The sequence below is a fragment of the Bos mutus genome, chromosome 7 (genome assembly GCF_027580195.1).
Source record: "Bos mutus isolate GX-2022 chromosome 7, NWIPB_WYAK_1.1, whole genome shotgun sequence".
NCBI classification, from domain to species: Eukaryota; Metazoa; Chordata; class Mammalia; order Artiodactyla; family Bovidae; genus Bos; species Bos mutus.
Genome location: NC_091623.1, coordinates 79,026,677 through 79,040,398, shown reverse-complemented (window position 1 = coordinate 79,040,398; position 13,722 = coordinate 79,026,677). Strand labels below are relative to the sequence as shown.

The 13,722-nt window shown below is 44.6% G+C and overlaps 1 long non-coding RNA gene across 7 annotated transcripts in view; it reads left to right on the top strand.

Moving 5' to 3' along the window:
- The window catches only part of LOC138988535 (uncharacterized), a 79,048-nt gene extending 66,368 nt beyond the window's left edge, over positions 1–12,680 (top strand). For 3 of the 7 annotated variants that reach the window (XR_011464804.1, XR_011464808.1, XR_011464806.1), the window contains one exon: positions 2,042–12,680. This is a non-coding gene — a long non-coding RNA (uncharacterized lncRNA). The remainder of the gene's footprint in view (positions 1–2,041) is intronic. The other 4 variants (XR_011464809.1, XR_011464807.1, XR_011464805.1 and 1 more) reach the window with 4 other exon arrangements.
- The last annotated feature ends 1,042 nt before the right edge of the window (positions 12,681–13,722 follow it).

The following is a 13,722-nucleotide window of genomic DNA, read 5'->3' as shown; positions in this document are numbered from 1 at the left end:
CTTTAAGTAATTACTGATATTATTGACATTTTCTTAATTGTTTTGGGTTTGTTTTTGTAGGTCTTTTCCTTCTCTTATATTTCCCGCCTATAGATGTCCCTTTAACATTTGTTGTAAATCTGGTTTGGTGGCGCTAAATTCTCTTAGTTTTGCTTGTCTGTAAAGCTTTTGATTTCTCCATCAATTTTGAATGAGATCCTTGAGGGTAAAGTAATCTTGGTTGTAAAATGACATCCTTCAGATACTTGGTGGCTTTTCAGATATATCCTCCCCTTAACAGCCTAGGGATTTTCAGGACTGTGGTCCATTTGCTAGGTTCTCAAGCAATTCTCTGGTAGTTTTATCCAAATACACAAATCCTTAGTCAAAGTGCTCACTATATCTCTTAAGTGTTTGCTCAGTTGTGTCCGACTCTTTGTGACTCCATGGACTGTGGCCCACCAGGATCCTCTGTCTGTGGGATTTTCCAAGCAAGAATACTGAAGTGTCTTGCCATTGCCTTCTCCAAAGCATCTTCCCAACCCAGGGATCGAACCCAAATCTCTTGCACCTCCTGCATTGGCAGGCAGATTCCTTACTACTGTGCCATGGCTCAGCAGGTGAAGAATCCACCTGCAAAGCAGGAGACGTGGGATTGATCCCTGGGTCAGGAAGACTCCTGGAAAAGGAAATGGCAACCCACTCCAGTATTCTTGCCTGGAAAATCTTATAGACTGAGGAGCCTGGCGGGCCACAGTCCATAGGGCCGCAAAGAGCTGGACACGATTTAGTGACTGATCACCCACACACAAGCACCACCTGGGAAGCTCATTATATACTGATGACCAAAAGGTGGCTGCTCAGAATCTATCTTCACAAACTGCAGTGAATTTTTAATGTTAATTTAAAAACTGAAGCAGTGTACTGTTTTGGTAGGACTACATTTCTCCTTAGCATTGCATCCTATTAGGTATTGTTGTGTTGTGGTGCATGTGCTGGGTATATGTGTCATTTCCAATACTGCATTAGTGAAAATGTATACATTGATTTATACTGAAATGCTGTATCTTGGACATCCCAAGTTATGTAAGACATATTATGAAAATGAGTTTCAACTGTGCCTTTATATATTTTTCAATGTGGCTACTAAATTTTTTTAATTACATAAGTGTCTCACTTTATGTGTTTTATGAGAGCATACTGACATACATTTTAAGAATTCAGTCCAGAATGTTTGAGATTTTCTAAGCAATAGAAGCACTTCCTTACTTAAAAAAATAAGTGTAGTGATCATTGTAATGATCATTATGTCCACAATCATTTCCCCCAGAATGGTTGATAACCTCAGTAGAAGCTTCCACAGGAAGTAAATACAAACCAAACACTATAATGAAAATTTCTTCTTTTTAATATTACAGTTGAGAGAGAAGACTCATTTTGGATTCAGGGCCAAAATTTATTCTACATGTTCTGTGCCAACAATCTGTGGAACCTTTTCCACTCATTCTCAGCACCGTAAAGCAGCCCCCCTTTCATTAACTGTCGGCAATTTGGAGATTACCACCTGTCCTTTGGGGGCTTCCCTGGTGGCCCAGTGGCTAAGAATCCACCTGCAATGCAGGAGATACACAGGAGATGCAGGTTTTGATCACTGGGTGGGAAGATCCCCTGGAGAAGGTAAAGGCTACCCACTCCACTATTCTTGCCTGGAGAATCCCACGGACAGAGGAGCCTGGCAGGACACAGTCCATTGAGTCACAAAGAGTTGGACATGCACTCACACATCTATCCTTTGAGAAGGCCATTTTAATCTACCATCTTTGACTTCTATGAGTTGCAGCTGTTGCTGCTCATTTTTTTCTTCACTTGTCACAGTAGAAAAGAGTAACTGGAAACAAATCAGCCTGTCTCTGTGGCCCCCTTCAATCCAAATTATTAGCTCTTAGTGCATTGGCCGGATCTGACTACTGATCATTTCTTGAGCTTGTATGAGATCTTTGTTGTAGTCCAATCCACTGACTTCTGACTTGAATATTTTTCTTTTTTTTTTTTTTTTAACCAGTCAGCATCATAGAGGATTCTGAAAGAAATACTGGAACACCAAAGAAGAACTTCTTGGACTTCCAGCATCCCACCCAAGTAACATTCCAAGACACCCTGATGACTTCTGCCAGACAGCTCACCCGCATTTCAAAGTCCAAACTAACCTTCCCTCCTTCCCTTGCCCTGCCAACTCCCATGGAACCCCCAGAGTTGGTGAGGGGAGTGATCCCATCTCCTAAAAAGGCCCTAAAGTGTTCAAGGGAGAGGGAAGCCCAGGACTGGAGCTTTTCTGAGACCAGGGCAACAAAGCAGTCCAGGAGAACACGCTGCCCGGTGCCCCTCCAGCCTACTCCCTTCCTCCCTGGGGTCCCCTTCTCCAGGGCACCCTCTGGATGTACAGTGGGGCATGAAAGCCATTAAGCTATGACATGGCCCTCCACGATTGCTACCAGTCTTGCCTTCACTGTTTAGGCTTTTTGTCTGGAGCCATGACATTTCCTACTTTAACTAAACTTGATCACTTCCATTCCTCGGTAAAGACTGGCCCTTATACACATGTTACCAAAAGGTGTGTGTGGGAGGGTCTGGCTGCTTGCCGCCCCAAAGCCAATAAACAGGCCAGGTTGGTGGAAAGGAAAGTTTGCTTTATTTCAGATATTGGCAACTGGGGGGAAAGGATGGCAGACATCTGTCCAAAGGCTGATTCACCACCCCTGACAAGCAGGGGTGAGAGCTTTTATAGAAAGATGGGGGAGGCGGGAGGGCGTCACATGCAGAAACAGCACAATCATCTCTAACAGTCGTCTTCAAATTGGTCACCAGTGGTCTGACCAGCATCTCTTGATTGTTTTAGGGACAGTTAATCTTCAGTTCCAGAGTCCACTTGTTCCCATTTCTTTGCAGTCAATTCTCAGAATTGTGGCAGCTCAAGTCCTGGGTACAGTCTGGTCATCATATAGCTAACTTCTCCACCTGGGGTTTTGGTATCTATAAGACAGCTCACATGATGTGGCTCAGAATATTATCTACAGCCCTTGAGAAAGAACTAAAGGTCCTTGACTATGCTTAATGACTGCATTATTATTATTTAGTCTCCTTTGTTTCCACATTTCTCACTTCTCTAATTTTCCTTTGTTTCCACATTTCTCACTTCTTTAATTAAACTTCAGTTCAGTTCAGTCGCTCAGTCCTGTCCGACTCCTTGCGACCCCATGAATCGCAGCACGCCAGGCCTCCCTGTCCATCACCAACTCCTGGAGTTCACTCAGACTCATGTCCATTGAGTTGGTGATGCCATCCAGCCATCTCATCCTCTGTCCTCCCCTTCTCTTCTTGCCCCCAATCCCTCCCAGCATCAGAGTCTTTTCCAGTGAGTCAACTCTTCGCATGAGGTGGCCAAAATACTGGAGTTTCAGCTTTAGCATCATTCCTTCCAAAGAAATCCCAGGGCTGATCTCCTTCAGAATGGACTGGTTGGATCTCCTTGCAGTAATTAAACTTATTCTTTGATTAAAGTTGTCCACAGACAACAGGCAGGCAGAAGACATGGGGGGTAAGGATCATTAGGGTCCTGCTGTTTCACACACAATTAACCTGTCTTCTGAAATGTGCACTATTCCCGTAGAGGAGGAAGATCATCTTGCCCTGTCCCACCTACTACAATCCTTTGTAAATTTGTTCCTGGACCAAAGAAACTGAGGCCTAGAACACTCTAGACCTGGGATTCTCAACTATGGCTGCTCACTGGTATTACCTGGGGAGATTTTAAATCCTGGTGACCCAGGTACTATGCCAACCAACTCAATCAGAAGCCCTGGAGGTGGACCCAGGCCCCATCATTTTTAGTGCTCCACAGGTGATTCTAGTGGGTGGCCAGGGTGAGGATCATGGCTCTAGTTTGGGAATCTAGAATGTGTTCTAAATCATTCTCCTTAGACAGTTTACTTTCTTAATGCAATACTTAATTCTAAGCCCTACATTTTTCTTGTGTTCAACTCTTGCCATCAACTTTCCTTTGCACTAGAAAGCCACCTCCATGTCAACTCCCAGATAGAGACTACACAGGAGGAGACACACCCTGAAACCTATAAGGTTGGAACACAGCCCCAGTTCTCTGTGCCACATTCTCAGAGCCCTGAAAACACACATTTTTTTCTTTGTTGTTGTGGAGGGTTTGCTTTTGTTTTGCTTTTTAATCTAGACCAATACAAATGTTATATGGAGGACAGTCTAGCTAATAGCATTTAGTTTAAAAAGTCAGTGAGTTCCTGATTTCCCTGATGGTCCAGTGGTTAAGAATCTGCCTTGCAATTCAGGAGACATGAGTTCAATCCTTGATCAGGAAACTAATATCCCACATGCCACGGGGCAGCCAAGCCTGAACACCACAAATAGTGAGAAGCCCACATATTGCAACTAAAACCCAATGCAGCCCAAAATAGATAAATACTAGAAATTTTGTCTTTAAAAAAAGTCAGTGAGTTCAAGGTCTGAGGCCAAGTCCCTCTTGTGTAGTTGTGGAAATGGCCTGTATTTCTCTACAAGGCCTATCTGTGAGGTCCTCCAGATCCTCAGAGAGATCCAGTAGACTTTTAGGTTAGAATTGTTGACATAATGAGGTAATGTGACACTCTCTGAGGTAAGATAAAAGTGGTCTCCAATCCAAAAAGAAAGCAAAAAGTTTACTTTAAAAGTTCTAATATTTTGTCTTTCATCACTCTAATGTGTCATCCAAATGCATGTTTGTAATAGATTTATTGAGATATATTTCACCCATCACATCAGTTCAGTTCAGTCGCTCAGTCATGCCCGACTCTTTGAGACCCCATGGACTGCAGCACGCCAGGCTTCCCTGTCCATCATCAACTCCCGGAGCTTGCTCAAACTCATGTCCGTCGGGTTAGCGATGCCATCCAACCATCTCATACTCTATCGTTCCCTTCTCCTCCTGCCTTCAATCTTTCCCAGCACCAGGGTCTTTTCAAATGAGTCAGTCCTTCGCATCAAGTGGCCAAAGTAGTTCACCCATTTAATGGATATAATTCAATGGCTTTTAAGTATATCCACAGAGTTACGATATATTCACTACAATCAGATTTACAACATTTTCATCATCCCCAAAAGAAACTATATCCGTCAGCAATCACCCTCCATTCCCTCTCCCCACTGTTGCTGGCCACGACTTTCTGTCTCTATAGATTTACCTATTCCGGACATTTCATATAGAGTCACATAATTTAAAAAAAAGATAAAGGTGACCTCATTCACTGTTTTGAAGCCTTTCAATGGTAATGAAAGCTACTATTTATTGGGTACTCCTTATGTATCAAATACCATGTACTATACCAGATACTGATGTTATCTCGTTTATTCTCAGCAGCCAGGTATTAAAAGTTCTACTTTAGAAATGTGCAAACCAAGGCTCCAAGAGATTCAGCCACTTGCCTGTGGTTGCAGTGAATTAATGGTGGAGATGGGACTCAGACCTCATCTAGCTGAGGCCAGAGTTCGTCCTATGACCCCGGCTGACCCATTCCCAGGAATTTCTCCTCTTCGAGGTGAGTCTCCTGGGCCCTTCTGTTTCTGCCTCCCCCACTTCCCTCTTTGGTTTCATTTCTGTGAAAACTAAGAGGAATTAAATGTGCTAATGAGTTTTCTGCAGCACAAAAGTGAGAGGAGGATGTGAAAATGTGCTTAGCAGAGTCTGGTCTCCTCATGCTGAGATGAGATTCTAGAACAGTGCACAGAAAGGGTAGTTCTGGTTGGGCAAAAATTTATGTCGATGAGGCCTTCTGGTTTTGCCAGCTGTCAGGGTGAAATGAAAATATTCCCTGGGGCAAGGACACCTCTCCCAAACTTCCTTCTCACTCCAATTTCCCGAGTAGAACAGACCCTCATCCTGGGTTGTAGCCCTCAGGGCAGTCTGAGGTCTAAAGCCCCGCAGTGAGGACACAGGGTGCGTCGTAGCTGTGAGGGGGGAAAATTCGCCTCAGGAGGCGGGTCAGCTCCTATAGCACTTTGGCCTTCCGTCTTCTTAAATTCAGAATTTTCACAGAATGTCTACCGACCCCAAGCCCGGCAGGAACTGAGCATCTCTGAGTCTCTTCAGGCTTGCTACTGTCCTGGCAGAGGCTTCCCAGGAAATACCTGCTGTTGGGCCTGCAAACTGGGCTCTGCTCCAGCTAGTTCCCAGAGGGGAGAAAACTGCCATGTCAGGGGTACCTCCTCTACAAGGCTCTGGGCTGATTAGGAAAAGGGAGCTGGGCCTCCCAGAACAGGTGCTGCTCTTCAGAGGAGTTCTTTAAAAGGAAATTGTACAAATGAGCTTAAATGAAGCAGAATTAAGGCTGGCAGGGAGCATGGCAGGCTGCTGGCAGACAGGTGGAAAGAGCCAGTGAACAAAGATGGAGCCCAGGTATGGGGGAAGGGTGGCGCTAGGTCTTCAGGGCAGGATAGGTGAACAAGACACCAGCCTGCAGGGCAGAGGAGGCCCCAAAACAGTGGCTGAACTTGGGGGCTGGAACCCACACCAGGGGACTTCAATTCCATAAAAACTACAAGGCAGCAGGCACCGTCCTGGGCACTGAGGCTATAATAGTGACACCTCAGCTCTGAGCCCAGGAGGACGATGTTCTAGAGGGATGGGGGCAGGGGAGAGACAATAAACAGGACTTCCCCGTATTCGTCCAGACGCATGCCTGTGAACTCTAGAATAGGAGTCAGGGAGGCCTCTGTGATGCAGGGACACTGGGGATAGTTATCAAGGACAAACTTCTTCCTCCCTTCCTCGGTGAGCAAATACTCAGTGCTGAACTATCAGACAACCAAATAGTGACCTTTCTATTAAATAAAATGATACCTCTCTCTTTCCAATATCACAGCTTGGGGAGTCCACACCAAACCTGATTTGTGGGTGAGGGGCCATGGCTCGGGCAGATGCAGTAGCAGAGGCAGTTCTCAGTGCTGTCAGGATTCTGTCACTTATTGAGCAACTACTACATCACTCATTTGTAACCTCTTTAATTTTTTTCCCTTTGGGAATATTTTATGTTTATAGGAAAATTATAAAGATATTATAGAAAGTTTCTACAGACCCCTTGCCCACCTCCCTCCAAGGTCAATATCTTACATAACCATGGTGCATTTATCAAAATTGACAGTAGTAGTACAACACCTGTAGCTCAGTGCTATAGGCTGAATGTTTGTGTCCCCCTCCTCCAAAATTCGTATATTGAAATCATAACCCCCAATGTGATGGCATTAGGAGATGGCGGCCTTTGGGAGGTGATTAGGTCATGAGAGTGGAACCCTGAATAATGGGATTAGTGCCCATATAAAAGAGGGCCCAGAGAGCTCCCTTGTCCCTCTGACACGTGAGGGCACAGCCAGAAGATAACAACCTATGAACCAGGAAGAGGACCCTCACCAGACAACAAATCTGCTGGCACCTTGATCTTTCTAGCCTCTAGAACTGTGAGAAACAAATGTTTGTTGGTTAAGCTTTACTATGTACTAAAGCTTTTGACTGCAAGGATCACAGCAAACTGTGAAAAATTCTTAAAGAGATGGTAATGCCAGACCACCTCACCTTTCTCCTGAGAAACCTGTTTGCAGGTCAAGAAGCAAAAGTTAGAACTGGACATGGAACAATGGACTGGTTCAAAATTGGGAAAAGAGTACATCAAGACTGTATATTGTCACCCTGCTTATTTAACTTATATGCAGAGTACATCATGTGAAATGCCAGGCTGGATGAATCCCAAGCTAGAATCAAGCTTGCCAAGAGAAATATCAACAACCTCAGATATGCAGATGATACCACCCTAATGGCAGAAAGTAAAGAGGAACTAAAGAGCCACTTGATGAAAGTGAAAGAGGAGAGTGAAAAACCTGGCTTAAAACTCATCATTCAGAAAATGAAGATCCCATCATTTCATCGCAAATAGATGAGGAAACAGTGACAGACTTTTATTTTCTTGGGCTCCAAAATCAGTGCAAATGGTGACTGCCACCATGAAATTAAAAGATGCTTGCTCCTTGGAAGAAAAGCCATGAGAAACCTAGACAGCGTATTAAAACTCAAAGACATCACTTTGCCAACAAAGGTCCGTCTAATCAAAGCTATGGTTTTTCCAGTAGTGATGTACGGATGTGAGAGATGGACCATAAAGAAGACTGAGTGCTGAAGAATTGATGCTTTTGAACTGTGGTGCTGGAGAAGATTCTTGAGAGTCCCTTGGACAGCAAGGAGATCAAACCAGTCAATCCTAAAGGACATCAACCCTGTATATTCACTGGAAGGACTGATGCTAAAGCTGAAGCTCCAATACTTTGGAAACCTGATGGGAAGAGCCGACTGCTTGGAAAAGACCCTGATGCTGGGGAAAATTGAGGGCAGGAGGAGAAGAGGGTGAGAGAGCATGAAATGGTTGGATGGCATCACTGACTCAATGAACATGAGTTTGAGCAAACTCCGGGAGACAGTAAAGGACAGGGAAGCCCAGGGTGCTGCAGTCCATGGGGTCACAAGAAGTCGGACAGAACTTAGCGAATGAACAACAAAAAATTTATGATCTTTTTGTTATTGCAGCCCAAATAGACTAAGATATTAAATTATAGAAAGAAATTTGGATTTCAAGTTTCTTATCTTTTAACGTTTTATTTAATCATTCAACAACTCTGGCCAAACTGAAGTTCAGAGACACTGTGACTCAAATAAGATGATACACAGCAGGTAAGTGGGGGGAGTTCAGGTTGCAGTCCAGGTCTGTCTGACTCTGAAATGTGTGCTCTTTCTAGATAACGCTGCCTCTTTGAAGGAGGAGAAGTCAGTGTGTCAGTCTAGATCCTTGGACAAGTGGATACTAAGAGATGATTAACTGCACAATTATCTTATTGGGGGAAACCCCTGAAATAGGGAGGGAGCCAGAAGAGGTAGGGAGAGTTGTCATATTTCCACGAAAGTCTGACCACAAGTGAGATGGAGAGAGATGTTTGGGTGCCAAAAAAGGAGTCCTTTCTGGGTGGAGGACTAGAGCAACCCACAGGAGGGGTGCTCTCAGTAAAGCATATGATGGATTTTAAGTGTGGCAGCTGGGGCCCTCAGCCAGTTAAGGACTCTGATAGTAGGAGTTTGAGCAAAGTGCAATTCCATGGCTGCCAGAGTCAAAAATGCAGAGAAACTTTGTATTTCCTTTTAGGTCTGCTCAGGAAGAGAGATTGCTGATGAGTAGGGTGAGGTCCAATGAGGTGGACAAGGCACCTTGCCTTACTAGATCCACCAGTTCCCTGGCAGAGCTGGTAGCTCAGGAATCCTAAAGTGACAGTTAATTTTATGGATTGATCTGATCTAGGCCATAGGGAGCTCAGACATTCTGGTCAAACATCATTCTGGTTGTGTTTGTGAGAGTGTTTTTAGATGAGATTAATATTTATATTGGTAGACTGATCAAGTGGGAGAAGGAAATGGCAACCTACTCCTGTATTCTTGCCTGGAGAATCCCATGGACAGGAGAGCCTGGTGGGCTGCTGTCCATAGGGTCGCAGAGTCGGACACAACTGAAGCGACTTAGCATGCATGCATGCATTGGAGAAGGAAATGGCAACCCACTCCAGTATTCTTGCCTGGAGAATCCCAGGGAGAGGGGAGCCTGGTGGGCTGCCATCTATGTGGTCACACAGTCGGACATGACTGAAGTGACTTAGCAGCAGCAGCAGCAGACTGATCAAGCAGATTGTGCTCCCTGATATGGGTGAACCGCATCCAATCAGTTGAAGGCCTGAATCTAACAGAAAGTTCTCCCCCTAGTAAGGGAGAATTCTTCTTGCTTGGCTGCTTTTGAATTGGGACACCTGTTTTTTCCTGCCTGCAGACTTGAACTGCAACACTGGCTCTTCCTGTGTCTTGAGCCTGCCAGCCTTTGGACTGGAACTCCAACACTGGCTTGCTGGTTCTCAGGCCTTTGAACTCAGAACAAAATAAAAACATCAGCTCTCCTGGGTCTCCAGCTTGATGACTCACTCTTCAGATCTTGGGACTTGCCTGCCTCCAGAATTACATGAGTCAATTTCACATATATATAAATAATATATCTCCTACTAGTTCTGTTTCTCTGGTTTAACCCAGACATTACACCTGGTTATTACACCTGATACACTCAATGTCAGGGCTGACCACAGTATCTCATATGGTTCCTTTTCCTCTTCTGCCATCAAACTCCACTACGCACCTGAATTGCATGCTGGATGGAAAGTTTCCCAGAAGAGCATAGGAAGGTCCAGAAGAACCAGTTCAATCCAAGGCTAAGCCTCCAACCTACTTCTGGGTGCAAAGGAGACCTGCTCTCTCACAGCCATGGCCTGAGGAGATGGGACTTGTGACGTGGCCTCAGGGAGTCCCTGCAGCTGGCAACTGGCTCTCTAGTGAAAGTAACAAACCCAACAAATACTTAAGAATAGACCCACCATCTCATCTCTATGGTTTGTGGATTCTGGGGGATTCTGCCATCTCAAACTTGCCTGGCTGCTCTTCCTAAAGAGTCCTCAACCTCCAGGAGGACTGGTACTGGCCCTGCTCCAGACCCAAAGTAATAAGATTTCTTCTCAAAGTGGAGTAGTCCTGTCCTGTAGCCTTTGGATGCTCTGTCAGTGTCCACAGGGCAGCCATTTCCGCTGGCCCCCAGTACTCCTTGCTTTGTGTCTTGTCTGAAGCTTCTGGGCTCTCCTGCTGCAGCTTCTTCCTAGAAGCCTCCTGTACTTCGTCCTGAAATTCTGAAACCAAACATCACCCATGTGAGTAATCCAATTAGATAGTCTCACTTAAATGGGGGAAAAAAACGATAGTCTCTCTTTGACTTAGTCTCTCTTTGACTGTCCCTTCCACCCTCAGGCCAGGGAGGATCCCTCTGATTTGGAAGTACCTGCACTAAGCCCAGCATCCATACAGGACTACCAAAAACCATAGCTTTGACTAGACGGACCTTTGTTGGCAAAGTGATGTCTCTGATTTTTAATACACTGTCTAGGTTTCTCATGGCTTTTCTTCCAAGGAGCAAGCATCTTTTAATTTCATGGCGGCAGTCACCATTTGCAGTGATTTTGCAGCCCAAGAAAATAAAGTCTGTCACTGTTTCCTCATCTATTTGCCATGAAGTGATGGGATCTTTGTTTTTTTGAATGTTGAGTTTTAAGCCAGCTTTTTCACTCTCCTCTTTCACTTTCATCAAGAGGCTCTTTAGTTCCTCTTCACTTTCTGCCATTAGGGCAGCATCATCTGGATATCTGAGGTTGTTATTTCTCTTGGCAAGCTTGATTCTAGCTTGGGATTCATCCAGTCCAGCATTTCACAAGATGTACTCTGCATATAAATTAAATAAGCAGGGTGACAATATACAGCCTTGACGTACCCTTTTCCCAATTTTGAACCAGTCCATTGTTCCATGTCCAGTTCTAACTGTTGCTTTTTGTCCTGCATACAGGTTTCTCAGGAGACAGGTAAGCTGGTCTGGTATTCCCATCTCTTATAGAACTTGAGGCTGGATAATTATTTGTTGGGGGTGGGGTTGTCCTGTAGGATTTGGATAACATTGATGGCCTCTTACCAACTGCATGCCTGTTATCATCTCAGTTGCGACAACCAAAAATATCTTTGCTGCTGCTGCTGCTGAGTCGCTTCAGTCGTGTCCGACTCTTCGCGACCCCGTGGACTACAGCCTACCAGGCTCCTCCGTCTGTGGGATTTTGCAGGCAAGAGTACTGGAGTGGGATGCCATTGCCTTCTCCAAAAATATCTTTAGATACTGCCAAACATCTCCTGCCCCAGCCTGAAGCCTCTCTGTTTGAACTCTAGAGTCACAGAACCTGGGCTGGAACTGAGGGCTAGACAGGCAAGTAGAGGAAACCAGTAGGAGGAAAGCACGTGCCTTCGAAACTACCCCTGCTCAACCTCCATGAACCAGGGCTACTTAGACTCCAGCTTTTCAAAAGCTGCCTCCTCTTGGCTCCCCCCACATAACCTTTATTTCCCCTTTTTTGAAAAAAGACTATTTTAAAGAACATTTTTAGATTTACAGAAAAATTGCAAAGATATCGCGTGCCCATCTACCTGCACCTAGTATCAACAACTTCAATTAGCATGGTACATTTATTACACTGCAATTACTGAACCAATACTAATACATTATTTTTAACTAAAACTGTATTTTATTCAGATTTGTTTTTACCTAATGTCCTCTTCCTGCTCCAAGATCTCATTGAAGATACCATATTACATTTATAGTCATGTTTCTTAGGCTCCCCTTGGTTGCGACAGTTTCTCCAACTTTTCTTGTATGTGATGACCTCAACAAATTTGAGAAGCACTGTTCAGGTGTTTTCTAAGATACACTCTATTGGAATTTGCTATTTTAAATTTTTTTAAAAAAATACATCAGCTATGTGTTGGTTACTTCTTTCTTGCTTACTTTCTTTTTGGCTGTGCTGGGTCTTTCGTGCTCTTTCGTGCTTTTGTGGGCTTTCTCTAGTTGCGGCAAGCTCAGGGCTACTCTCTGGTTGTGGTGTGCGGGCTTCTCCTTGCGGTGCCTTCTCTTGTTGCAGAGCACAGGTTCTAGAGCGTTTGGGTTTCAGCAATTGTGCCACACGGGCCTAGTCGCTCTGTGGCATGCGGAATCTTACTGGACCAGGGATCAAACCTGTGTGCCCTCCATTGGCAGGCAGATTTCCAACTACTGGACCACGAGGGAAGTCCCGCTGATTTTCTTATGACTAGACTCGGATTCTGGATTTGGGGAAGGAAGACCACTGACATAAAGTATCATTTTCATTACAACATATCAAGGGTAATACGATCAAGATCACTTATCACTGTCGGTGGTGTCCTTGATCACCTGGCTGGGGTAGTGTTTGTCATGTTTTTCCATTCTAAAGTTACTCTCCCCCCCCACACACCTTTCCACACTGTACTCTCTGGAAGGAAGTCACTATCAGCAGTCGACAGCTTAAACAATGGGTAGTCGTGCTCCCTATCCTTGAGGGCAGAGCACCTGTGTAAATCATCTGGAGTAATTCTGCATAAGATGCTTCTCTCTTCTCCCATTTATCAGTATATTTATTTTATACACTGGGTCATAACCCCATCCTCCTTTGTGTTTTTTGGCTTCAGTTGTCCCAGTGTGCCAAGTTGGCTCCTGTGTTCCTTTGACAATACCCTGAATTTAAAAAAAAATTTTTTACTTTAGAATTTTTATGTGGGCCATTTATGAAGTCTTTATTGAATTTGTTACAACATTGCTTCTGTTTTACGTTTTGGTTTTTTGGCCACGAGGCATGTGGGTTCTTCGCTCCCTGACGAGGGACTGAAGCTGCACCCCCTCCACTGGAAGGGGAAATCTTAACCAATGGATCACCAGGGAAGCAACCACTCACCCCCATCAATTCTAAAAACACATTTCCTTACTCTCTGGAACTAAAAGATGCTCCAGGCTCATCTTGTAGGCTTTCCACCCTAGCCTTTGACTCAACCATTTATCCCAGCAGCCATGGTTGCTTCCACTGGAGAACGAAACCATGATGTGAGCACTGGTTGTGTGCTCTTTGCTACTGGAGTGCCATTGCTTCCAGGTCCTCTCAGCTGACACAACAAGGAAATACACACGTGTGATACCTGTGTATACACATATCTATAAATATTTCTATGTATAATTA